The following is a 27,288-nucleotide window of genomic DNA, read 5'->3' on the forward strand; positions in this document are numbered from 1 at the left end:
ATGGGTTACCCATTGTATATATTTCCTCGTTTGAGGTACTTTTAAGGTTACAATCTGCTTTCCTATGAGGATAAGAGGAACAGGAGCGATATATACAACATGGTGTTACCTTTGTTGCCATCCTTCTCTTATCAGACCACAGGTCCTCTGATCTTGACAAAACCACATTCCTCAGTGTTTGCCAGTTTAGTTGCTGTCAGTTTTGTCCTTTGCCATCAACACAAACCATTCTTTTAGCTCTTGCTTTATTGTTTCTTATGGAATCATAGAATAGTTTGGGTTGGAAGAGACCTTTAAAGGCCATATAGTCCAATCCCCCTGCAATGAGCAGGGACATCTTTAACTAGGTCAGGTTTCTCAGACCCCTATCCAGGGATGGGGAAGTGTTCAGGGGCAGTCTGAGCTCTGCATTGCCCACCTTTCTGAGCAATGCGGTTTGATAATCAACACACAGTTTGTTAGTCAGTGAAAAAGCTCGGAAGTTGTTGTTTTAAAATAGATATGAAAGCAAAAACTCTTTCTCATATTATACTTTTCAATAAGTCGTGACAAAAATTAATCTTGTATTCTATTAGCACATGACAGTCTTTATTTTCTGTCTGGTGAAATTTAGATATGAATTTATAAAACTTACTGGTTTGAGAACATAGGGTTTGTTTGATTTTAGACGTAGTTATGAAATCTAATGATAAAGCAGTTATGCTATATTGTGCAGAGCCAGATTACCTGGTAGAGCAGATTAGGACCTATTCAACATGTACTTGCAAGGTCAGGTCATGAATGGTGACTGCCTGCATTGGAAAAATCAATTATGATGATTTTGTGCTAGTTTACCTTGTGTACTTCATGTGATCTTTGTTGTCTTGTGTCTAGGTCTATCCCAGTCAAAACCAACACATTAATCTTCCCTTTACTTTCCACAAATCTGCCATATCCAGCACTTCTCTGTATCTTTTTTGCTTTAGAGCTCAGCTACTGCCCCAGGAGGCAGCAGCACTAGAAGCTGAGTCTGCCAATGTAGCCACTGCTTCTATTTGACTTCCCACCTGGGCTGAAGTGAGAACATAAACACTGCACTGGAAGGACTTTTGCAGGTGAGTACTGATGTGTCCCCAGCCTCTGAATCACTGCTGAGCTCACTGGGACACTTACAGCGAGGAAATTGTGCAGTCCAGGCTGACTGGCTGGTTGGGACCTCACCATCTCTGTTGGTTCCATCCTCCTTCCACTCAATTTCTGAGTTTTTAAAGAGAAATGTGGACGTTAGCAGACAGTTACGCTGTAATGACTGTGAATGGATGCAGAAGTTTAAAATGGTGACAGTGACATTCCCATGTATCACATGCTAAGGAGAAATGAGTGACTGCTAGCAGTTCTTTACTTGAGCCTAGGTCCTGGAGAATTGGTTTCATTTCCTGCTATACTCTGCTGTGAGCTCAGGAGAGTCTTTCTCCTTGATATTCTGTAGTACTTAAGACCATGGTCAACCCTAGCACAGCAAGGGAGGCAAGTGATCTGTTTCAGGCAAGGATATGAAAACACCTATTTGCTTAATCCAACAGAAGACTGGATTAATATGTCTAGTAGCATATCAAGAACGTGGTTCTGCAGGGACAGACAAGCAGCCAGGCAAGAAATATTATCATGTGTGTGTCACTGGAAAAGCAAAGTTTTGCAAAATGTGCATACCATGAGATGATTTGTAATACATTTTTGTCTGCTTGATATCCTTCTGCAAGGAGGGAGGTATTTTTCCCTGGAGATTAACTGAATCTGCTTGGGGAGAGAAATTTACAGAGGTGATAGGATAGGTCAAGTGGAAGAGAGTGATGATTTGTTTGAAAAAGCTTGGTGCCTCCACATGAAGGAAAGACTGCATTTAGTTTGTGAAATCAGTCCTTGAGTGGCTGTAATGTGAAAGGGGCATAGATATATGGGATATATATGAGCTTTGCGCAAACAGGCCACAGCTCCAGAGATGAAATGGAGCCGGGGGTAGGATTCTGGTCTGGACTTCATTGCTACAACCTCAGAACTATATTTCTAGAAGCAGAATAGGATTTAAGTCCAACCTATAAGATGTCTTGCTTTGCAGAACACCCAGAGCCTGGTTGTGTGCCCATAAAATGGATAACAGTTAGAATGCAACTCCTCTTGGAGGAGGAACAACAGTACTTCCCACCTGGCCTAGCTGTAGAGCTCCCTATGGACACTGAAGCTAATTTTCCTTGGTTTCTGCTGTAGCAAATAGCCTTACACAGTAGGGGATGCTTGTGCACCCTTCAGAAAAGCCATTAACAGATCCAGAAACAATGTCATTATCCCCAGAAAGGATGAAACCATCGTCACATAATTTGAAAGATTTCATAGGGTTTCCTGCAGACCTTTAAAATGCACTTTCTTTCCTGAAGTCCCTCAGGTATCTGTAGTGATCCTTCAGAGAAGGAGTGAGGCAAACAGCTAAAGTCAGTAATAGCTTCAAACATTCATTTAATCCTCCTTTGCACTCAGGATATCAGACTTAAGAGCACTGGGTTACTATTCTGAATATATCTTTAATATCTCACAGGGGATGCAGATAAAAGGCATCAGCAGAAGTGTAAACTTCCATTAGACCAAGACTATATCTCAGAGCTTATGCTATTCAGTTATCAGGGAACAGCTGCAATTTGCCTAATCCAGTTGTGCATCAGCTAAGAACTTGTTTAGAGGAAGGTGTTCTGAATGAGGTACCAGTATTTGAAAGACACCAACGTGCAGCTGTATCTTTCTGTATTTACTATATTCTCAGAATGTATTGTTACATTTGTCAGAATGCATTTATTAGCAGTTTATCAGAATGTATAGTGTAGACCTGCCTTGTCAGTGAAGTATTTCATGTCTCATAAGTTCTAATAAGATGTGTTGCCAACAGGCTGTGATTGCAAACAACTCAGTGTGAATAACCTAACAGGAAAAAAATGGGAGGAAAGGGGCTGGGAAACAGGGTTGAAAAGAGTTTGAATCAGCAATTATCACATGGCAGAGACAATAAAGCGTAACCAAATAATAAGCAGAAATATTTCTATGGTATTTACAGGATTAAATGGTTTATGTTTGTGCCTCTGAAGGAAGGTATAGAAGGCACATCAGAATAGAAATACAAAACTGGCGAACAAGCTTGTTTCAGACCAATGGGGAAGGTTCGAGGCAGCAGCATGATGGAATGTGACATGTTCATACCCTTAGACAGAGAATGAGAAATAGAATATAAACATATTATTTCATATTTTATAGATCTATCTGCATAGCAAAAATTTGCAGAACAGAATTGACCCCTTTTGCAGATGTGCTTCAGTTCTAAGTCACAAGTAAAAGTAAAACCAGAAAATAAGTGCATTAAGAAAATATGATCAAAATGTTTAGGTGTATGCTGGTCTTGCAATTTTGTGCAAAGTCAGCAGTTATCTCCTGAGAGGGCAGAAACGGATAGCTGGAGTGAAAACCTCTTACCAGATTTCAGCTAAATCTGTTCTTTTCTGTTCGAGTGCAGTATTGTTCAGTGGTATTTGAGTGCATCTACGTCTCAGAAATCCATCAATGTGCAAACACTACAAATGATGAACTTAGCACTGAAAGAGCAAATGAAAACACTATTTTCTCTCATTTGTTTGCTTTTGTTGTGAGAAAGCTGTAACTTAAAAAGAATTAATTTATAATCTGTCTGACTGTGTAGCAGGCATATTAAATTTAAATATAATTAGGTTAGAATTTGCCCTGCTGAATTGGTAAATATAGTAATTTATAGACAATTAGCTTCTTGCTGATATCTTTCAGATGCTGATCACCATGAAGTGTTATCCCTGTGCCATGTCTGTGCAAGCAGTTCCTGCCATCCTCCCACTGCTGCCTATTCTTCTGGACCTCAGATTTCATAGCCTCATTTCAGCAGTAAGTTGTTGACAAATTTACAACTTTCTGGTGCCTGAATTAAAATGATACTGTGTGGTAATCTGACTAAACCAAACTGGCAGAAAGCATAATCATATCTCAGACCATCTACAATTTAGCAGCTATCTAAGATTGTCTCTTCCCCATATATTTAGCAACTAAAACTTATCAAACTATGAGTAAACAGCCTTATTTGTTCTGTTCTCATGGAACCTTGTAGTTATGGATTTGTCAGTATTCTAACCATTTAAGCTTCATCTATGTCCTTTTATGTCAGGGATATAAAGTCCCATGCATGTCTGTATCTAGTTTATCATCTGTGGTGTCTGATCCTGTAGTGATTGCTTCTGTAGAGCACAATACGCCTGAGAGTCCACATGTCCTGCATTCTGCCTGGCTTCTAAGGAACACTCTTTAACACTGATGAAAACTAAGTATATTCCACAAAATAATTATTACAGTGTTTAAATTCCTCATAGTAGTCAAGGAAGAAGAACCTGAGTGGTATTGTCTCTTCTGAACTAATCAGGAGTTTTCAATAAATCCTCCTCTATGTTAAGGAGGCATTGTATAAACTGAAGCATTAGTAATAAAGATATGAAAGAATCTCTGCTTCTGTTTTTTTTTCCTTTTCCTGCCTATACCATCACGTGTCCTTGGCTATTCAACAGCACAATGCCTCCTTATCTATTAGGAAAACACATGTTAAATGAAGAGGCAAAACTCCAGTTCAGCTTCACCACTGAAAGTAATGAAGTCCTGTAACATGGGCTCCATTGATACTCTCTACACTAATACCTGTCTTATCACTTGCTATGTTCTAAATTGGAGCTCTTCCATGGATTCTGAAAGGAGAAATAGTCTGAAATTTTCATTCCCTAGACTACTTAAAATTAGACAAGGGCCCCGGTCTTGAAAACTGTTAGGAGCAGGGATTAATCCTGAATAGTATCAATAATGTTTGGAAAATTACTCTCCAGTTTCATTACGAAGGGTTTACAGAAGCATATCATAAGATCTTGCACACAATAATTGGTTGTCAGTGCAAGCATTGTGATGTATCCCAAACAATGTGCCTTTCTAATGAAGAGGGCTGAACTAAGGGGCTTTTTATTTGGAGTTTCATTTGTGAGTATGGTTTTAGGATGCAATCATCTAATCTCTGAGAATCAGACTGACCCCATCATACAAATCAGCCATCAAGTAACAAAAGCTTCTACTCATTGCCAGAGTTGGGGCAGCATCAAACCAGTAATTTCATCACTAGCTTGCAACCACTGTTCAACTACTGATAAAAAGTCCAACCATGACTTTTGTTTTAAAATATGCTCACTTTAGAATAGGAGTAAAGTTCATACTTCCAAAAAAAACCCCAAAAAAACCCCCAAAACCAAAAAACAGTTGAATTCTTGTGTCAAAGTGTAAGAACAACTTTGATAGATCTGTCTAAGTCACTGATCTGTCTCTGACAATGGCTACTAGTAGATATTTTGGGAAAGACAAGCACAGAATTATTTTTTCCCATGGTTATAGCATTATAAATTTTAGCAATCTGAGGCTTTGGGACTTTCAGAATGGAGATCTTGCATTTATTCCTCTATTAATTTTGTCTAATTGCTTTTTGAACCCATTTATACTTTCGGCATCTACAATGTCCTACAGCAGAGTGCTACAGTTTTATTATGTGTCACATGAAAAGATACTTCCTTTTATTTGTTCTAAACTGGCTGCCTTGTAATTTCACTGTGTTGCACCTTGTCCTTATGTTATGGGAAAGCGTATTCACCCTCTCTATGGTTTTCATAGTTTCTGTATACTTCTCTTCAATTTCCCAGTATTTTTTTTCCATACTGAAGAATCTTAGTTTGTTTAATTCCAAATCTCCAATTATACCTATTTTCTGATTTTACTGTGTCTCTTTGGGGTAGAATCACAGTACCTTATTTCCATTTCATTCTTTACTGTTTTCATAATAGTTCTGGCTAATCTATTTGCTGCTTTGATCACTTCTTAAAATTGAAAATATTTCTTCAGAGAACTTTCCGTAAGACCTACCTTCCTCGTGGTCATTTGAAATTTAGTATTTAAAAGTTTGTAAGTTTGTCACCTTATGGTTTATTCTCCTTCACAATGATAGATATGAATTTACTTTCATGAATGATAAATTTAATTTGCCCCTCTATCATTCAGATATTCTATATCATAAGACCATTCTGCAACTTGTCCTTATCATTTCCAGTGCTGACTCTTGTAATTCATCTTGTACCATTTGGAGACTTTTTTTTCCTCACTATTTACCTCTTAATCAGATAATTTAAGACTATGTTTAGTATCATGTGTCTAAATGCAGATATCTGAGGGATTCTGCTGGTGCCTTCCTTCTGTGAGAAAAATCTACCATTTGTTTCTAGTATTACTTGATTAGCAACTTTGATCAGTTGCTAATCCATGAAAGGAATTTCCTTCTTCCTCTCTTGACGCCGAGCTCTTTTAAAAGAGCCTTTGTGACAGAGTCTTTTCAAAAGGTTCTTGAAAATCTAAATTCATTGAGGAGATTAAGTAATAATTCCTTAAGATAATTATCATTCATGATAATAGAAATAATTTATAGTTCTAGATCAGGGAGTAGAATTCAGCCATGCTTACACTGCTGAAAAGTCCAGACTTGACACCTGCCAGTCTCTAATCTATCATGAAGAAAAGCTCAAGGAAGTAGCAGAAAGCTGTTTTTTGAGTAACTCCAAGCAATGTTTTCAGTTGGTCACCTTTCTGTGGTTCAGTGGGCTAAGCAACCATGTAGGTGATTGACATGGGAGGATGAAAAATGGGAGCTATGTTTTTTAAAGTCATGATTCAGATGGCTAGTGTCTAGAGATTTATAGTAACTACCAATTTAGAGGACTTGCATATCACTGTAACCAGAGGTAATCTCAGTATGAATTTCACTGCAAATCTTCAGTAATATGTCTTGATTATGAAGACAGAAGTAGTTTCCTAGGATTGAATAGCTTCATGGAAGATTCAATAGCTCTATAAAGGTCTCAGCAAACTTATGGGAAGCTGGGCTGAATGAGATTCTGATGAATCTCTTCCCATTGTCTTGGACACCAAAACTACAGTTTTTATATTTTATATTCTTGTCTCCACAAGATGTTGTGTTTACCCAACAGAGATATTTCTTCTCCTGCAGACCCCTTTTGGTCTCTTTTATTTCTCTTTAACCTTATAGGCTAGACATACTAGTATACATTGATAACAGTGATCCATTTGGGATTGTGGGATAACAGAGAAGCAGAGATGTCACAAAATGTGAATGTATATGGTATTAACTGCAGGAAATAGTTACCAATTTTATCTTGCCTTCACTGTGTGAAGTCAAGGAAAATCTAAATTTAATCAGAGAGGCAGATGCAATTTTGCCAAACCTTCCAGTATTTTTCTTTGCCATTTTACTGGCTGATAGCCATTCCTAATTGGAAATAAGACAGAATTTAATCTCTGAGCAGTAGACAAAATTTGCTATGACCCATCTTTGTTGTGGAAACTGAATTATCTTTGTCTAGGAAAAGATGCCAGAATATTGCACATGACGTCTGTCAAATATCAGCTGGTTATAAGAAGAAATTTTTATGCTTGGGTGAAAAATACCAAACTCAAGGAAGGTTTAGATGGGGAATGGGAATTGGAGATTGATCCATAAGAAATTACATCTTAGAAGTACAAAGCAGTTTTAAATATCCATAACTGGCATTTTCTTAAAGTCTGCTAAAATATACACAAATATATATAATATATGTACATAAATAAAAAAGGAGAATTTCAAGGGGCTGAAATTCAATATGATTTATAGAAGACAATATGTGGTAAAACCGTACTGCTTCTTAAGCTACCATTCAACATAAAAGAAACATTAACAAGTCTAGATGTTTTTTCTTCATTGACTCTATCGAACCTCTGGAGCCTCACAATGGTTGTGTTTCACCTCTTGGACTTCAGTTATGCACCTAAACTTGGACATACGTGATTCAAAGTCACTACGCAAGATAGAAATTCATTACAGGAATAGAGTGGAATTGTTGACTTCAACACTGATTTTTTAGATTAGAAAAATAAAATAAAAATTCATGAGGCACATTTGTTAGCTTTTTCCTCAGATAAGGACTTGCTGACAGAGTAATATCCTTGTTAAATAAGGTCTCTGACAAAATGTAGTCTGTTCCTGTTGCTAGAGTAATACTAATTTATCCAAACATATTTAAGGTTCCTATATTTTGCAAATAATGCCAAAAAATAATATGTAAGCTAAACTGCTCTCTTTGATGCAGCATCCAGTATTTTTCTAGGCACTGTGTTTGGCAACCAAAAAATTACCACTTAGAAATCCTACCAGTTTGTTGTTCAACCAGTATTTGGAGCAATTCCCAATTTTGCCTTATTCCCTTAACAGCCTTGGCCAATAAGCACAGAATCCTACTTTTTCTATCAGTATAGATGAGAATGTGTAGAGGTTGCAGTCATGAGGTATTGTTTCAGCTGTCTGGTTGGAAGACATACGTATGAACAGTATAGTGAAGGGAAAGACTAAATTACATACTCTCAATAAAACTTTAATCATAATTCAATCTAAAATTTATTAAACTTTCAAAATTCGCAAGTTTTTTGATTTAGCAATCTATAGTCCTTTACATATATGTGAAGAGCAATACAAACAGAGGAAAAATATAGATTCCATGTTATTAAACACTGCATGTACATCTGGCTCTTCCTGAAATGAGAGTAAAGAAAGAAGAAGAAGGAAAACGTAAGTAAGATGATGAAGAAACACTAGGAAATGACATGATTTGCTGAAAGCTTCATGGTATGTCAGGCACAGATTCTTGAGCTCATATGTAGAATCCCACATTTAGAAAACCAGCTGAACCTCCTATTAGAAGCAATTATTGTTCTACCTTGCAGCTGTACCTTGTATTATTATTTGCATGAGGATTATGAAGAAGGGCTATTTGTTTGAGAAAAGCTAGACCAAGCTATAATCAACTCAGTTTAATTTCTTGACTTTCAATGCAGTTTCTGAAAGGATTAGCTGACATAAAAGAACTCAGCCATGATTGAAACAAGCCATGTTCATTTAAGAAAGGCTTAAGTCACTAGCCATGCACCATGGCTTGTTTGCTTCTCCTTTACCACAGGCTGCCTTGCACAATTTTTGGAGAGGCAGCAAATAGGTGTGTATATTGCATTCAGAACCAACTAGGGAAAAAATGTATGCTTGATTCATACCAGGAAACAACTTTGGAGACCAGTAAGTAATCACATATATTTTTCCCCAGAAAAGCATACACAATTCCAGAAGTTTATACAGTGGAATGTTTTCTAACCCAATTACATGCTCAAACAGCTCAACAGTTCAGTCTGCAATAATTTGGATCTAAAACTGAGTCACTTTTGTCCTTGTACTTGTTACTGGTGTTCTGGAGAATATAAACTGACTTTAGGGATACCTGGTTTCTGCAATGTCATCTGGCATCCATGATTTTGCTGGCCTGGACTCTGTAGTACTACTCCTTTGGCCTACTTATATTTATTTCTGGGACTGGTATTCAGTCCCAAGATTTAAACTGTACTTTATCTTCCTCCTGCCTAAAGTAAATATAATAGAGCCTAAGGTATTAAGGGTCAAAAAACCCTTGCTTTTGCCTGGGATTTTTCCCCTGCTGTGAGAGGCAGTGCAGTAAGCTCCCTGACCTTCAGTTGGGTACAGCTGCTATGGATGGATCAGACCAACTAAGCATGTGGATGATGTGGGGCATAAGGCCAACACATACAGGAGTACAAAAACATAAAGTAAGTAGAGGTCTCAACAAAAATAGTCAGAATGGCTTTATTTCAGATTTTATGGTATTTATTATTATTATTACCTTTCCAGTTATTGTAGGGCTGATGCTATACTATGTCTAAACGATGTGCAAATCCCAGAAAAGCGTAATTCCTACCTGTTCTGCTGCAGTCTGCTTTCAGCCCAGTGGGGATAAGCAACAAGTCATTCTCCTCATGCCCTTTTTGGAAATAAAGCATTTGGACTTCAGCTGGGGAAAATCTGATGTTCTATTTTATACTTGTACAGCACCCACAAAGTAGAGCTTAACTGACACACCTATAAGAAATAAATTGTAATGGTTTAATACATGGCAAGATAAGAAATTATGTCCAGTGTTGATCCATATATCTGGTACTAAGACTAATAATCCTTTAGGAGATTTTCAGAATAGATAAAAGAAATGTAACATCAGTAAAACTTTCTACTGTCAGACCTGTAAGAAACATTTTTGATACCACTGATACTGGTATAACCCTTGGACTGAAATGTTTTTTCTTGTAGGAAAGCTGTAATAAAGAAAGACTTGTGATAAATATTGCTGCTGCTTCATGGTGAGATGTGTCAGGGCCCTGAGAGCACCAACTGGAGCCCCAGGGCTCCCTGTCTTTCATTTCTCTGCTGAAGCCTGAGCTGTGGTGTTGGCGTGCCTGTCTCTTGGATGGACCTTAGACCTCTGCTGCAGGTGGCTGGTCTTCTGGATGGATCCCTCAGATGTCTATCTGAGCCTATCTCCTTCACTCCCAACTGAGCACCCTGGATGGACCCTGAACCTGGTACATCTCTTGCTGTGTCTGTGTCTGTTGGGGAACCCTGCTGCCAGCTCCCATGGGGCTGCGTCCTACTGATGGGATGCTACCTACGTTGGGATCACCCTTGGCTCCCAGTTCACTTTTCTGTGTTGGCTGCCTCTCAATAAACCTGAGCATAGGTTTTGTCTCTGTTTGTAGTTAGAACTGGTAATTTGAAGGGCAAATTTTTGCCAGAATTGCAAAATAAAACCGCAGCCTTGAAGAGATGATAGTTTTCTGATAGTTAAAAAAAGAAGCATAATTTATTCACAGAAAGCTTAAGTGCCACTTTTTATTGACTAATTGTTTGCTTTGCATAACCTAATACTGTCATGTTGAAACATTAGATGAAAAAAGAAGATATTTCTATCTGAAAGGAAATAGTAATAGAAATAGTAATAAAATGTGTCAAGTAGTGTTTCTTGCAGAGTTCAGTATAGGCTGTCCAGGGATGTGGCTATGGCAGAAGCATTTATGAACAACTCAATATTCAGGTCTGGACAATGAGGAAAGCTGCTCTAAAGTAATTTCTTTGACCATAAGAACGAGTGGTGTTTCTTTAGCACATTGTTTTGCTTTTTGCAATCTGTTTCTGCATCAGTAACGCTGGCTGCTTTGTTCTGCCATAAATCCTGAAATGCACTGTGCCTGATGTTGTCATGTGTGTGTGTGCAGGTGACTTAGAAAATGATACCCCAAATTTTCACCATTTAATTCCTGGAAAGGAAGCTCATTGTACCACGTACTGTTGTATGAATATGACCACGTGTGCTCCTATTTGCTTTAATAAAACAAAAAAAATATTTAGAAAGCTTACAGGAAAGGGAGATGATTGTTTAGCAAAAAAACTGGTTTTTTTTACTGACCTCAGAAAGGTACTCAAAACACATTCTGATACAAATCTTTTGCCTTCAGAAGACAGACTCTTTGGATGAGGAACATAAACTACATGAAAGGAATCAATCAGGCTATGGGAAAACATCCCTTCTGAATCTACCTGTCTCAGCTGAAGCCATTAATGGCCTTAAACGTGACTTGGCTGCCAGAATGCTTGTGCTCTCAATTTCTAACTTATTTTCAGGCAAGATTGACAAGATGGTCAGTTACAAAGGTGAACCGACCCAAATACCTTTGCCTGAAGTCAGTTGGGGATTGCTCACAGGTTTCACCAGTGGCCTCCTACAGACAGACAGATGACTAACCTGGGACTGCCAATATTTTCACTCATCTAACAAAAGTTTACCACTGCCTAATTTTTTAGATTTGTAATGCTACCTTTTCATTTTTGTGTACTTTGTGACCTAAGCTACAATATGTTTGTTTCAGACGTGGTACAAATGTAGTGGAAATCAAATGTACTTTCCCTGTTTTAGCTTTTCAGTGTTAGTGAGCACTAACAAATTAGGTGGTGATGAGTAATCTCTGCTTTCAGAATCTCAGAACTGAAAACAGTTCTGAATTTACAGCTTAACAGATGTGTCAAACAGAAAATAAGCTACATCAAAGTGGAATATTAAACAATAATTATCTTGCAATTTGATTTAAATAAATTTCAACTGCCAATTGCTCATCCTCCAGATTTCTCAATATCACATCTGCGTTAAAATGTATGAGGCTGTCTCCTAATTTAGGATGGCTATATTGAGAGAACAGGCATTATTTTATCTCCTTTTTCCTTATGTTTATATGAATACTTGATATGTATAAATACATATCAGATGCTTTTATGTACAAAAGTGGACTATTTGCTTGTCTCTGTTGTGTGTCAGTCACGTTTATAAAGAATAAAGTATCAGGTCAGATATCAAATCTTCTATACATTTCACTGAAATACCAGTGAAAATTTAATCTATCACCTGCTGGAGGGTAGGAAGGCTCTACAGAGGGATCTGCATAGGCTGGATTGATGAACTGAGGTCAACAGTACGAGGTTCATTAAGACCAAGTGCTGGGTCCTGCACTTTTGGTCACAACAACCCCAGACAGTGCTACGGGCTGGGGGCAGAGTGGATGGGTAACTGCCCAGCAGAAAAGGACCTGAGTGTGCTGGTCAGCAGCAGCTGAACACAAGCCAGCAGTGTGTGTGGGTGGCCAAGAAGGCCAATGGCATCCTGAGCTGTATAAGAAATAGTGTGGCCAGCAGGAACAGGGAAGTGACTGTCCCTCTGTACTCAGCACTGGTGAGTCTACACCTCAAATCCTGTCTCTGGTTCTGGGCCCCTCACTTCAAGGAAGACATTGAGGTGCTGGGGTGTGTCCAGAGAAAGGCAACAGAGCTGGTGAAGGGCCTGTAGCACAAATCTTCTGAGAAGCCTCTGTGGAAGCTGGGGTTGTTTAGCCTGGAGAAAAGAAAGTTCAGGGGAGACCTTATCACTCCCTACAACTACCTGAAAGGAGGTTGTAGCCATTTGGGGGTCATCCTCTTCTCCCAGGCAACTAGTGACAAGGCAAGAGAAAATGGCCTCAAGGTATGCCAGGAGAAGTTCAAGTAGGACATTAGGAAGAATGTCTTTGCTGAGGGTGTTTAATCATTGGAATGAGAGGTGGGCACCATCCCTGGGTGTATTCAAGAAATGACTGGACATGGCAATTAGGGCTATGGCTTAGCTGACATGGTGGTGTTTGATCAAAGGTTGTATTAATGATCTTGGAGGTCTTTGATCCTACGATTTTAAGATTCTATGATCTCTTAAAAATTCTTCCTTCAGCTAAGTTACATTAACACTTTATGTTGACAGAAACTATCATACAACAATTTAGTGTGCAGTCTTACAGATATCAAAGATGGCATGTGCTACCATGAGTAGATAACATTTGTAATGATGCAGTAGTATTATTTTTAGTGACTATAGAAGTTCAGAATCCACTATCCACCCTTCCCCCACCATGTTACCACATATCTTCAGGCGCACTGCTCACCTGCGACATTACATACAGGGTTGCCCCGCTCTCCCTCCCACCAGTCGGAGGACCCCCACGGCCCGCTCAACACCATTCCCCTCTCCTCCCCCCTCCTCCCCTTCCCCCCGCCAAACCTGGAACGGCAAACCTCTGTGTGCTCCAAAGGACTGTGCCCCTCTTCCACGGGGGCACAGTACCTGCCGGCAAGGCTCCCCTCTCTCTCCTTTCTCCTGCCGTGGCCAGGGTGGGGGCCAACCACAGCCGTGCCCGGGGGCCAAACTGAATGCTGTCTCCACACAATCCTAAACATCCACTGGTCAGATTATGTGACCAATACATCTGTTCTTGAACAGGCAGCAATCACAAGTATTGAGACCATGTTGCTGAGAACACAGCTGCGTTGGGCAGGGCACATCTCAAGGATGAAAGATCATCGCCTCCCTAAGATCCTGCTTTATGGTGAACTTGCCACCGGCTGCTGCAAGAGAGGAGCCCCGAAGAGAAGATACAAGGACTTCCTGAAACAACATCTCAGCCATGGTAATATTGATCTACATAACTGGTCTACTCTGGCCTCCAGTCGGGAGGTCTGGAGACACACCATCTATAACGCTGCTGATGCCTTTGAGAACGCACGCAGGATCACTCTTGAGGAGAAAAGACAACGCAGAAAGAATCGTGTCTTGACGATACCACCTAAGGAGTCCTTCTGCTGTGCCTTTTGCAATTGGATGTGTCTATCTCGTATTGGCCTTTTTAGCCACCAACGTGCTTGCAACAAACGTGGGTAGAGCCCTTCCCAAATCTTCGTTTGCGAAGCCTAGCCATGATAGAAGTTCAAAATGAATTACACAGAGAAAAAGAAATTCAGAAAGTTAGCTAAATGCAGTGAATTCGCATAAGGGTCTATTTGGACTCCGTTTTGGGTTTGTTTGTCATTTCACATAGAAAGAAAAGTTCTTTTTAGAGCTAAGTAAGTCAGATGGCACATCCTACAAGATACCATTCACATTCCTGCCAGTCAGCAACCTACACAAATTAAGCCTCAAAAAATAAGCTATAGAACTCCAATCAATCAACAAAGACCAATTTTCCCTATTGTCTGATTTAGAATTGATTGGTGTTCTAGAATATTTTGCAATGGTCAGAAAAGACCACTCTTGATTTGTCGCCACATCTTACTATTTCTAAATATCTTAGGTGGGAGGTTTTTACTTTGCCACTGTAGCAGGCCTGTCACTGAGGAGCGAAGTTCTGGCAATTTTCCATTGTGTTTGTTCTGTGAGCCAGAGCTGCTTTTGACCTCTGAAGGAAAGGTAGAGGTTTCCTAAGATTCAAAAAAGTATTTTCAGGAAGATGGACACTGAGTTCATGGCTGAAACTCTGACATAGAGGGACTCAATGCAGGCACATACATCTCCTGGCAGTTTCCCAGCCCTGAGTTTCCTTTGAAGGAATAGCTGCCTTTGTTCAATAACCTGGGAATTAGTGTACTTGCCCAAGAAATGCAGGACCTTGGCCATCACCCTTGTTCTGGGAGATGCTGAAACCACATCTTCCTTGTCTCAGAGTCTGGGGAAGCATCAGGCTGCTCCATAATCAACAGTGTAGATGAAGCTGGACCACTGTGCCAAAAAGACTGCAAAAAGTCTTGGAACCAGGAAGAGAAAAACTCATGTGAAATGAGGAAATATATATTCCCAATACTGTTTGTACTTTTAATCCCATGTCTTTTAAATGGGTATTGCAGAGCTCAGATCAGGAACCAGGATAACACTGTCTCAAAAAGGCTGTAGACAGATGTGCCCTCTTGTTTGCCCTCTCTGGCTAGTGCACACTGTAAGGCCCCAAATGTGGACAAACTTGGTATAGATAAGCTCTAAGGGTCCTGTTCAAGTCCAGCAGCAACAAAATTGCTTTCAGGTGAGGGAATCTCAGCAGCATGAGAGATCGCTTCTGGTCTAGTCACATTTAGCCTCCAAATCCAAACCATAGGTAGGATGGAATCAATTTGGCCATCAAGACTCTAGTCTGCTTGAATTTGTCCATGAAATGTTGCATTTCACAAACTATGTGTAATAGTGTTGGACTTCATTGAAGCCCATGGGGAAAATGTTGTGAAAACAGATGTTAATAAAGTAGTTTATTACAGATAGGGGCCTATTAAATGAAGGATATTAAGTGGTGAAATAAATTATTAAGAAAAACAGACAATTGCAGGCATTGTCTTGGGGAGAAATCTGTTTTATGCTCAGCCACAAGCTCAGCAACGGTGAAATATGATCCATTTAATGCAGTTTGAAATGTAAAAGCACTCATACTTGATCACATTGTATTAACATTATGCTCCGACATTGTGTTCAAAAATAAATATTGCAGAGCTGTACAAGAAACACATACACAACCTTTTATCCTCTGGGAAAATTCACCACCTCTTTGTTTAAAGAACTGATTTTATTGCCTCAGAAAATTCTTCTAAAGCTAGTCACAGTTGTATTAATGTTGTATTTGTCCTCATTACCAAGCTAAGAGGTGCTCCTCCTTAGCATTCAGAATCAACTCCAACGCTTCAGTGAATAGATAATAATGAAGAGAAAATGGGAGATAGATAGTTTATATATGAAGAGATTAATAGCAGTCACTGGGGAATCTGAACCAAGAATCAGTCTTTAAAAACTTAACAGGTGATAATGACATAAAGAAGTCAAAGCCAGCTTTAAATAAAAATTTTGTAGATTCCTATGAGCATCTCCAGGTTCTAAGGTGCAGGAGCCCTTGCATTTTAAATCCAGTTCTGCATCTTTTACAGTGCAGACACAGTCTAATTTAGCAACCTTCAGGTTAATGCAGTCAAAACCCTCTTGGAATCAACATTTAAATTATTTCTTTTTGGTTTGGACCTTTTTGTTTGTTTGTTTGTCAAACAGAAATGAGGTTTATACAACTGCATGTGCTGAGGTAATTCTGCACGTATGGTGATTTTCTGAATCCCCCCTAATAACTGGAAAGTTCTGTCTGATTTCTACTACGTTTAGCAAAGTGGTAGAGATTTCAAAAATAATTAAGCTCCAGGATTTATGCAAATAAATGAACAATTAGATGAGAGGAATTCTGTTAATTAAAGCCTGCAGTAGAAATGTATAGTCTATTAGAATGTGCATGAAAAAGAAGCCTGGAGCCTGGAATGAAAAACTTCATTTGGGCAACACAGTTTGTGAAAAGCAGTTGCATGGGCCCATGTCTGGCCAAAGTCAATCAAGTATAAGGCACAGATTTATAAGGAAACTAAGCTTTATCAGCTTTAATGTTCAGAATATAATTGTTTTACTTAATAAATAATTTATTCCTTCATTTTCTTAGTCTGAGGTACTTCTGCCTTTGGCTGGGTTTGTGAACAGAAATGTAGCAATACTGTGAGAAAGGCCAAGGCATTTCTGAGCCAGTCTAAAGCAGAAAGTCTGGGCAGTCATGTGTAAATAAATTTGTGATGAGATTTACAGGCTAGCTACTAAATCAAATGGGTTTTGATAATATGCATCCATTATAGTGTGTCTTGTTCCAGTCTTTCTTCGGGTTGTTTTCAGATGGCTGTCACCCTAGCATAAGATCTATTGATTCTAATTATCTAGTCTAAGACTTTTCTCTTTCTATGATTCATCATTTACAATGAAAGCCCCCATGGCTGGGGCTTCAACCACTTTGTTCCTTCTTTACATCTCTGATTGAGGAAAAACCTTTTCCTGATTGCTAAATCAGAATCTCTACTAACTGTGCAACTATGTGTGAAGGTGCAAGGACACTGTACAGATGTGCATATACATTTAGGTTTCATGAAACAAAATCTATTAAATTATTGAGTTATTTCAAAATTCTTTAGTCCAAGGAAGTCAACATCACTGAAGCCCTGCCAAGAGATTGATCAAAGTGTAGTTTATGATTGTGCCAGTATTGCAAATGTACGACTGAGTCAAACAATTTTTTTCTCCATTCTTGGTTTTTCTAAAATGCACAGTAAATCAAATTTAATGTTTCTAGCAAGCAAATGGTATCCTAAGTAGCTACCTTTTAAGCTTAAGAATATTTGCAGTGGGATTTCCTAAAGAGCTTCATAGAAAAAAAGGCTCCTTGTTTGAAGGTAAATTCAGCTTTTGGTTAAGACTGATCAAAATAGTTTATACAGATTTTCATAAGCTTTTTGCTCACACTGTGTATTATTTGGCTTAGCGATCACAGCTGAAAAGCATGATTTTAATAAAGAAGTTGAATAAGCAGATTAAAGTAAGTCACAGGGCCTGCCTCATTTCAATGGTAAACAAAGTAAACTACTTTAATTAAGGCAAGATAGGTAATATATACAGCTTGTGTATTATCATTACTTCATTTACTTATTTCTTTATATTCATGTTTAAAGTAGCTAGCATATCACAGATGATAAGAAAGATTACTTTTTAATTACCAGCTGAGCTCCTTGATATATTTCTACAATTTCTTCTGACGAAGTAAGTACAGCTGTTGCTGTAAACTCTAATTCTAATCAACATCCCTCTAACACTCAAGAATCAATAATTTGTTTACAAGACCTTACAGGGAATGACTGAGCGAATCACTTTGATTATACCATTTGTGCAAGGGCAAATCCATGCTCCTGTGAATGCCTATACTAACTACAGATTGATTTTATTGACTCAACTATTTAGTATTAGGTGAAAAAAGTGGTAGGAAAGAAACTGGTAATACTGGTATCTCAGATGATGTGTGCAGTGAGACACATAAATGTAGGGTGTAATAGTTTCCCAGGCTTGGAATTAGGAGGGAATTTTGCTCACGGCATAGTGGCCATGGACTGCCAAGGATTTTGGAGATTTTCTGGCTTTGTTAAAATCTTGCATGTGTATTTACACATTCACGTTCCTGCAAGAGCTGAATGGAAGGTGCTGGTTACCCTGGTTTCTCTTTGACCCTCCTGCTGTAGCCTCCAGGATGCTGTTTTCTCTGAGCTGCCTTTGCTAATTGGAAATCTCCAGCACATGAAAGATGACATGTGGGAGAGCATTAGTTGTGGGCATATGATTACTTGGAACTTTGGTATTAATCAGCAAGCAATCATACATACCAACTGAACACCAATGTCACCTTTCTGGGGAAGGGACAGTGAATCTCACTGGGCACTTTGTATGTAAAGGAACTCTACTGCTTTTTTTTGCAGCAATTAAAGCTCTGTGGTATTTCCCTAATGAAGGGCTTTAAAACATGTGACCCTTGGCCAAAGGTCTGGTTGTGTCACTAATGCTACAGCCTGAAATATTTGAAAATGAGCAACCATGCCCCATCCCTGGAAGTGCTCAAGGCCAGGTTGGATGGGTCTTTGAGTAACCTGGTCCAGCGAAAGGTTCCCATGGCAGGAGTCATGGAATTAGATGATCCTTAAGGCCTCTTCTAATCCAAAATATTCTGCGATTCTATGATTCTATCACCTAGAGTTCTCCAAGTCTTGAGGTGGAGCAAACAGGTTCCAGTAAAGTAAGGTCTATTAAATTGCATCTCGTCATTACAACAACATTTGTGCAGAGACAGTGTTGTATTGTAACACATTAATTTTTATTTATTTTTTTAAAGTGTTTTTCCAGATGAATGACTAATCTCAGAAACCCAAGGGCCGCCGAGGATGCAGGTATCCATGGTTACCTTCGTTGCCTAGCAACACCTCCTTACGCTGCTGAGCGTGCTCCTGCTCCTGCCTGCCGATCTACACAGCGCAGCTCCATACAGACGCCACCTCAGGCCAGCTACCTTGACATAGGAGAAGTTGTTTTGGGGTTATCCTGCAGACTAGATTAGAATTAGAGTTGATGTTTTTATAAGGAAAAAAAAAAAAGAGGGAAGGGGCCAAACTCTGGTCTCTCATACAGCAACATAAACTCAGTTGTGGTTTCAGGCAGGATCTGAGTCAGTGTGTTGATGTAAATCCTCAGTTGTGCTGTAAGACACAACTTTGCACAAAAGTTCATTTGGGACAAGATTTAAGGGTGTCAATTTGTTTCTCTCTCAGACACAGACCAAGTACTAACAAATAAGAGTTTGGTTCCTTTACTGGGTGAAATGAAGCATTGCTTCATTTAGAAAAAAGTAGTACCCATTTATGTCATTTCAGAAACAGAAGATGCATTTATTTGATAAATAAGATTTAAAAATACACTTACAAATAGGCTAAGAGTCAGATTCTCCTTATTATGTCAAGTTAGGCTGAGTTAATTGCAAATTAAGAACAATAAATTTTACTGGATTGGTTATGAAGGTCTTCTCAAATACTGCTGCTTTATGCATGCCATGACTCACCAGCATCCAGTCCTGGTATACTGAGATCTGTGGTTGATGTCACAGCCTTGGGCTCTGCTTTTCAGAGCATATTCTCAGAATGATGACTTGCAAGTACTTTTCACGAGAGCACTCAGGATGGTATTTGTGGTCTAGCTAGATTGCTTACAGGAACAAGAGAACAAATTTTTTATGTAAATCAGGCACTTCTGGAGCAATCTTGTCTGTAAATAGGGATGCCCTTGTCTTCCTCCTCAGCCTTTCACCCTGCAGCACTCAACTGCCTTGCTATAGAAACAGACAAAAGAAGATAATTTCTGTGTTTACAGTCCTGAATTGGCCTGTCCAAGCAGTGTCCTGCTGAACAAGAGTCCCTTCAGGAGGTTTCTTTCTGAGATATTGATCTGTTTCCTGCCTTGGGTACCTACAGGGATGCAGTCCAATTAATGTGCTTTTGCAGTAAATCCTTGAAAGCACTATTGTTCTCTGATTAATTCTTGCTCATGACTTCCCTGTGGTTAGTGCCACAGAAGGTGTCTCTTACACTAGATCTTCTGAAGCAATAAACTCAGTCATCTGTAGTGCTAGATCATTAACTTTGTCCCAGGTTTAGGCTGAATAAGCTCAGACTCCTCCCAGCAGTTCTTGGACACTACTTGGGAGTTAGTACAGAACCGACGCTGTTCCTTCTAGGCAGTTTGAAAGCAGTCTACCATGCTTTGGAGAGAAAGAGTGATCACTAGTGCTGACATTCTGGATATTCTGGTAAATTCTAGGACATTCTGGTCTCGCCAGTTTCAGTATCAGAGAAGTTCTGTGAACGTTTAATCTTCTGTAAAGTGGTGTAGTACTTTAACTGGTTTATTCTAGCAAGTTGTTTACTTGGCACCTCTGGAGCAGGTTCAGCCTGATCAGTTTTTGCAGAGATACAGATAAGTACAGGGCTCTCATTCTGCTACATTTACTGAGACCCACTCAGAAAAACAGAAACTGGCAAAAACTGCATTTAGGGTGCAGATGTTGGTGGTTAGGATGCAGGTGTTTTTCAAACAGTGTCTATCATGGTGAACAAGAAAGTTTCAGTGTGTTTTCCTGTTTTTATGGAGAGGCTAGGCTAGAAAGGACCACCTAGATTCACTGAATGATGTTCATCTGTGTTTATCTGTTAATTCTTGTGTTGTAACTGGATTGTTAGCAGTAGGGGCTAGTAAAGCAAATAGAAAATAGAGTTATGATTCAAGACTTCAAATGAGCTCTACAGTTCAGTGATTAAGGCTATAGCAATGGCCTTAGCAAAGCAAGGGACCCTTGTTACCAAGTATGATGCTAGTGTCCTTGTACAGTCAGAAAAGAAGGGACTTCTTGCTCACTTGGAATGTTGTCCAGAATCCTTGTAATAAGTATATTTCTCCTTTTTTCAGAGGGTATTGCAATTTTCATTGGTTTTCTTCTTCTCCTTATTTTCCATTGTAATTGTGTGTCAGGACTACTCTCAAATTACACCCTTCCTCTCTTTTTATCTGTATATCCTATCTCCTATGCTTAGAATTAAAGTTGTATTTTTTTCCTTACTACATGCTCTTCCTCGTAAAAGACTTCCTGGTTGAATATAATTTGTTTTTCAGTGTTAATTTAGGCTAATAGTTCCTCTTGCCTCATTTGCAGACCACATAGTGATGCAACTTCCCCTTATTTTGTTCCCAGAAAGTATTGCCACAGTACTTAAATAAAATGATGTAGGACTCTGTTTACAAAAGAGTGCTTCTGTGGTATCTTACTGCTTTCACAGGAAGCTTAACAGCTTGCAGAACAGTAAGTGGCAAATGTTTAATGCAACATTGTGCCAACTTGAGGACAAACTGTTCCTCTCAGGAATGTTTTAAGGCTTAAATGAGAGGAAAATCCCCGTTGCAGAATGTGAATTCTTGGAGGCAGCAGGGAGTGACTACCACTTCTTTGCCTTGCCAGCAGCTCCAATTCTCAAGAACCTTCCAACGCTTTTTTAGATCAGTTGAGTGTATGCTCAGCAGCAGGGAGTGATAAAGCTGTGACTGGCTTTTCCAGAGGAGCAAGAATTCCTCTTTCATGAAAGAGGCAGTAAGTCTTCCAGCCTGCTTCAGACAGAAAACATTGGCTTGTGCCCACAGATGCTGGGAAGGTACTGAGGAGGGAGACATGAGGCCATGGCAAAGCTACTGTGAGTAAGCAAAAACTAGTAGTGTTGCTGCAAAAACTGTGAGACAGAACAATTCAGAACTTAAACAGTGATGAGTCAGACTGAAATATGTGGCACTTCAGCTGTGGATACGAATCACCCATTAAGAAGGTAAGTGGATATTACTGAACTAATGATTAGTTTGACTAAAGAGTGAAAAGCGTTGGATTTCACAGAATCAATAAGGTTGAAAAGACCTCCAAGATCATCAAGTCTAACCTTTGACCAAACATCACCACGTTAACTACAATATGGCACTAATTGCCATGTCCAGTCATTCCTTGAACGTCTCCAAGGATGGTGACTCCACCACCTCCCTGGGTAGCCCATTCCATTGTTTAACAACCCTTTCTGTTTTTTCTGAATTTCTGAAGAAATTCCTCCTGATGTCCAACCTGAGCCTCCCCTGGTGAAGCTTGAGACTAGGTTATTTTGTCCTGCTGCTAGTTTCCTGGAAGAAGAGGCCAATCCCCACCTGGCTACAACCTCCTTTCAGGTAGCTGTAGAGAGAGAAAAGGTCTCCCCCGAGCCTCCTTTTCTCCAGGCTAAACAATCCCAGCTCCCTCAGACACGCCCCATCAGACTTGTGCTCCAGACCCTTCTCCAGCTTCATTGCCCTTCTCTGGACACGCTCCAGAACGTCCTTCTCCTTCCTGAATTGAGGGGCCCAAAATTGAACAGATGTTCACTGTTCAGGTGTGGCCTCATCAGAGCCAAGTACAGGGGAAGAATCACTTCCCTAGTCCTGCTGGCCACATTATTGCTGATACAGGCCAGGATGGCCTTGGCCTTCTTGGCCACTTGGGCACCCTGCTGTCTCATGTTCAGCCAGCTCTTGCCAGAATCACAGAATATTCTGAGCTGGAAGGGCCCACAAGGATCACAGAGTCCAACTCTTAAGTGGATGGCCCATACAGGGATCAAACCCACAACCATGGTGTTATTAGCACCATGCTCTAACCAACTGCGCTAATCTCAGGGGGACCAGCACCTCCAGGTCCTTTTCCACTGGGTAGCTTTCCAGCCACTCTTCCCCAGTCCTGTAGTGCTGCCTGTGATTACTGTGGCCAAAGAGCAGGACCTGGCACTTGGCCTCGTTGAACCTCATTCTGTTGGTCTTGGCCCATCTATCTAGCCCATCCAAATTTGATATCATTCTCTGCATTAATCCTCTTAAGCAGTAAAAATGGCAGGTGGGCTCCTCCCATCAGAGGTATTCTTAATCTTTTTTTACCTCAACTGCAGGTCAAAATATTCTGCTGGCTTTCTGTGGCTGCTGGGTCCTGAATTCTTTAAAGTAGGGGGAACTGTGTGGCTGCTATCATAGAATCATAGAATCAACCAGGCTGAAAAGACCTCCGAGATCATCAAGTTCAACCCTTGATCCAACACCGCCATGATAACTAGACCATAGCACTAAGTGCCACATCCAGTCTTATCTTAAAAACCTCCAGGGATGGAGAATCCACCACTCCCCTGGGCAGCCCATTCCAATGTCTGATTACTCTCTCTAATATCCAGCCTTACTCTTCCTAATATCCAACCTTACTCTTCCTAATATCCAACCTTACTCTTCCTAATATCCAACCTAAACTTCCCCTGGCACGGCTTAAGACCATGCCCTCTTGTCTTACTGATAGCTGCCTGGGAGAAGAGACCAACCCCCACCTGGCTACGACCTCCTTTCAGGGAGTTGTAGAGTGATGAGGTCTCCCCTGAGCCTCCTCTTCTCCAGGCTGAACAACCCCAGTTCCCTCAGCCTCTCCTCATAGGACTTGTGCTCAAGTCTCTTCACCAGCCTCATTGGTCTTCTCTGGATCTGCTCCAGCACCTCAATGTCCTTCCTGAACTGAGGGCCCAGAACTGGACATAATACTCCAGGTGTGGCCTCACCAGTGCTGAGTAAAGGAGAAGAATCACTTCCCTGGTCCTGTTGGCCACACTGTTCCTGATCCAGGCCAGGATGCCATTGTCCTTCTTGGCCACCTGGGCACACTGCTGGCTCATGTTCAGCTTCCTGTCAATCCAAACTCCCAGCTCCCTTTCTGCCTGGCTGCTCTCCAGCCACTCTGTCCCCAGCCTGTAGCGCTGCATGGGGTTGTTGTGGCCAAAGTGCAGGACCCGGCACTTGGCCTTGTTGAACCTCATCCCGTTGGAATCAGACCATCTCTCCAGCTTGTCCAGGTCCCTCTGAAGAGCCCTCCTGCCTTCCAGCTGACCAACACTCCCCTCCAGCTTGGGGTCATCTGCAAATTTGCTGATAGTGGACTCAATCCCCTCATCCAGATCATCAAGAAAGATCTTAAATAGAACAGGGCCCAACACTGATCCCTGGGGAACACCACTAGTAACCGGCCGCCAGCTGGATGCAGCATCGTTCACCACCACTCTCTGGGCCCTCCAGCCAGTTCCTAACCCAGCACAGAGTGCCCCTGTCCAAGCCATGGGCTGCCAGCTGTTTCAGGAGTTTGCTATGGAAGGCAGTGTCAGAGGCTTTGCTGAAGTCCAGATAGATCACATCCACAGCCTTCCCCTCATCCACCTGGCAGGTCACCTGGTCATAAAAGGAGATTAGGTTGGTCAGGCAGGACCTGCCCTTCCTAAATCTGTGCTGCCTGGGTCTGATCCCTTGTCCATCCTGTAGCTGTTGTGTGATTGCACTTAAGATGATCTGCTCCATAACCTTTCCGGGCACTGAGGTCAGGCTGATGGGCCTGTAGTTTCCTGGGTCCTCCTTGCAGCCCTTTTTGTGGATTGGTGTGACATTCACCAATTTCCAATCATCTGGGACCTCCCCAGTGAGCCAGGACTGTTGGTAGATGATGGAGAGTGGCTTGGCAAGCTCTTCTGCCAGCTCCCTCATCCCCCTAGGATGGATACCATCTGGTCCCATAGACTTGTGAGGATCCAGGTGGCTCAGCAGGTCATTAACTGTTTCCTCCTGGATTACAGGGGGGCTATTCAGCTTCCCGTCTCTGTCTACCAGCTCTGGAGGCCAGTTGTTCTGAGGACAACCTGTCTTACTGTTGAAAACTGAGGCAAAGAAGGTGTTAAGTACCTCAGCCTTTTCCTCATCTTTGGTGACTATGTTCCCTCCCATGTCCAACAAAGAATGGAGGTTTTCCTTGCCCTTCCTTTTGCTATTGATGTATTTGTAGAAGCACTTCTTGTTATCCCTAACAGAAGTGGCTAGATTGAGTTCAAATTGTACCTTTGTCTCTCTAATTTTCTTTCTACATGACATAACTATATTCCTAAACTCTTCATGAGTAGCCAGCCCTTTTTTCCATAGTCAGGAAGCTCTCTTTTTCCCCCCTAATTTCCTTTAAAATCTCCTTGTTCAGCCAGGCTGTCTGTCTTCCCCGCCGGCTCACCTTTCAACACATTGGGACAGCCTGCTGCTGTGCGTTCAAGACTTGCTTCTTGAAACATGTCCATCCCTCCTGGACCCCTTTGTTTTCAAGGGCTGTTTCCCAAGGTACCCTCTGAACCAGTCTTCTGAGTAAGCTGAAATCTGCCCTGCGGAAGTCCAGGGTAGAAGTTTTATTGATGGCCCTCTTTGCATCCTTGAGTATTGAAAACTGTATTATTTCATGGTCACTGTGCCCCAGATGGCCTCCGATCACCACATCTGTAAGCAGATCCAGGACTTTCCAATGGATGGTGTGCTGAAACCTGAAGGCACAGAAAATGTGTTGTATGCTTTCTAATTTATGTCCGGGCTTTAGGGTTAAGGCAGCACTTCGGTCTTTAAAGCTGACAGGGTGCTCAATTGATGCTGTGAATTTGATGTAGGAAAGGTACATAGATCTGCAACTCATAGCTCTCGAGTCCCAACAATGCCTGAAGACTTCACAAAGTCTGCATGAATTTCAGCCCTGGATGTCTCAGTCCTCCACATCAGAAATATGGTCTATTAAGGAGAGAAAAGAGGAATAGAATTAAAAACTCATCAGATAAAATCTATGTTCTGATAAAGAACTGCCATTCTTCATTCTAGTAAAGGATGTCTCCAGTAATCACGGGAAATGGAGTCTATCCAGGAAGCTTCATAGGAGACAAGGGGGAATAACAGCTTCTAGATCACAAGGCTCCTGAAGACATCGTTAGGGTTCATTATGTAGCAAAGAACAACTTTATGTTCACTATAAAAGAAATATCATGTTTCAGTGTCTTTCATTAAAAGATAATTTTTTTTATGGAACATGCAGATTTTGCAAAAATTGTGTTTGCCATGAAAAGCTGTTTTAACAAAATTCCTTCTTCATATGTATGCATAGGCTTCAGCTATGTCTGATAAAGTGGGTAGAAGCACTCCCTGGGAGGACCCACAGCACAAGCTGGGGTGCTGCAGGTGTCCAGAGGGACCATGTTCTGGATCAGGTGCCCAGGTTACCTTCAGGTGGAGGCTGGTGGGAGCTGAGGTATTCCCAGGTTTCAACTGGATAAAGATTTAGATAAGGTGCTTTCAGACCTGCTCACTGGAAACTATCCCACAGCTTAAACAGCCAGAAAACACAATTTGGTGATTTGCCTATGACCTTCAAACTTGGTAGGCAAGTTACCTTTACAAAACACCAGCAGCAGAGGACTTTCTAGAGAAGGTACATTGATCAGAGACAGGCCAAGAAGATTTAATTTACATGACAATAAAAACATTCAGAAGCAGACAGTACAGTGCTTCAAAATTTTTACATTCCCATAGGACCAAATATAAGTTTGGGTTTGGGGTTTTTTTTGTTTGTTTGTTTGGTTTTTGTTTGGTTTGGTTTGGGGGTTTTTGTTTGTTTGTTTGTTTTGTTTTTTTCCTTGAAAAAGAACTGTTTTTCTGCAGTAATTTTATCCTCTATCTTCAAAACTGACAGGCAGAATTGTTAGGCAGGTGAATTTCAGAGGGCCAGTACAAAAAGAAGTTGTAGCTTTTTAGAAAAAGGATTTTAGTTTTTCAGGCCCATAGAAGCATTTTGGGGAAGGAAGAACTAACTGGAAGATCCTTTTGATATCTCTGAAACTAGACTTGTGGATGTGGAGTTTGGTAAGCTTTTGAGGAATTGTTTGAAAACTCTGAAAAATATTTTAAATCACATGGAAATTCTTCAAATGGAAATCCTGCCTTAGTAAAGAAAAAGGAAAGACCATGAATGAAGAAAAATTTGCTTTATATATAAGGGGATGTACTGATAAATGTAAAGAAAATACTATTTTGTAACATATGATCTATTTTTCCTGTGGATTTCAAGCATCTATAATTGGGGTTTTTT

At 40.5% G+C, this 27,288-nt stretch overlaps 1 protein-coding gene across 1 annotated transcript in view; it reads left to right on the forward strand.

Annotated features, from left to right (window-relative positions):
* The first annotated feature begins 838 nt into the window (after window positions 1–838).
* LGSN (lengsin, lens protein with glutamine synthetase domain) overlaps window positions 839–27,288 on the forward strand; it is a 60,701-nt gene continuing 34,251 nt past the window's right edge. Inside the window, exons 1-2 of the mRNA XM_027694468.1 lie at window positions 839–1,094; window positions 3,817–3,930. The gene's annotated coding sequence lies outside the window, so the exon portion shown is untranslated. The remainder of the gene's footprint in view (window positions 1,095–3,816; window positions 3,931–27,288) is intronic.

This window comes from Neopelma chrysocephalum, unplaced genomic scaffold (assembly GCF_003984885.1).
Source record: "Neopelma chrysocephalum unplaced genomic scaffold, ASM398488v2 Primary Assembly neopelma1_23b, whole genome shotgun sequence".
NCBI lineage: Eukaryota > Metazoa > Chordata > Aves > Passeriformes > Pipridae > Neopelma > Neopelma chrysocephalum.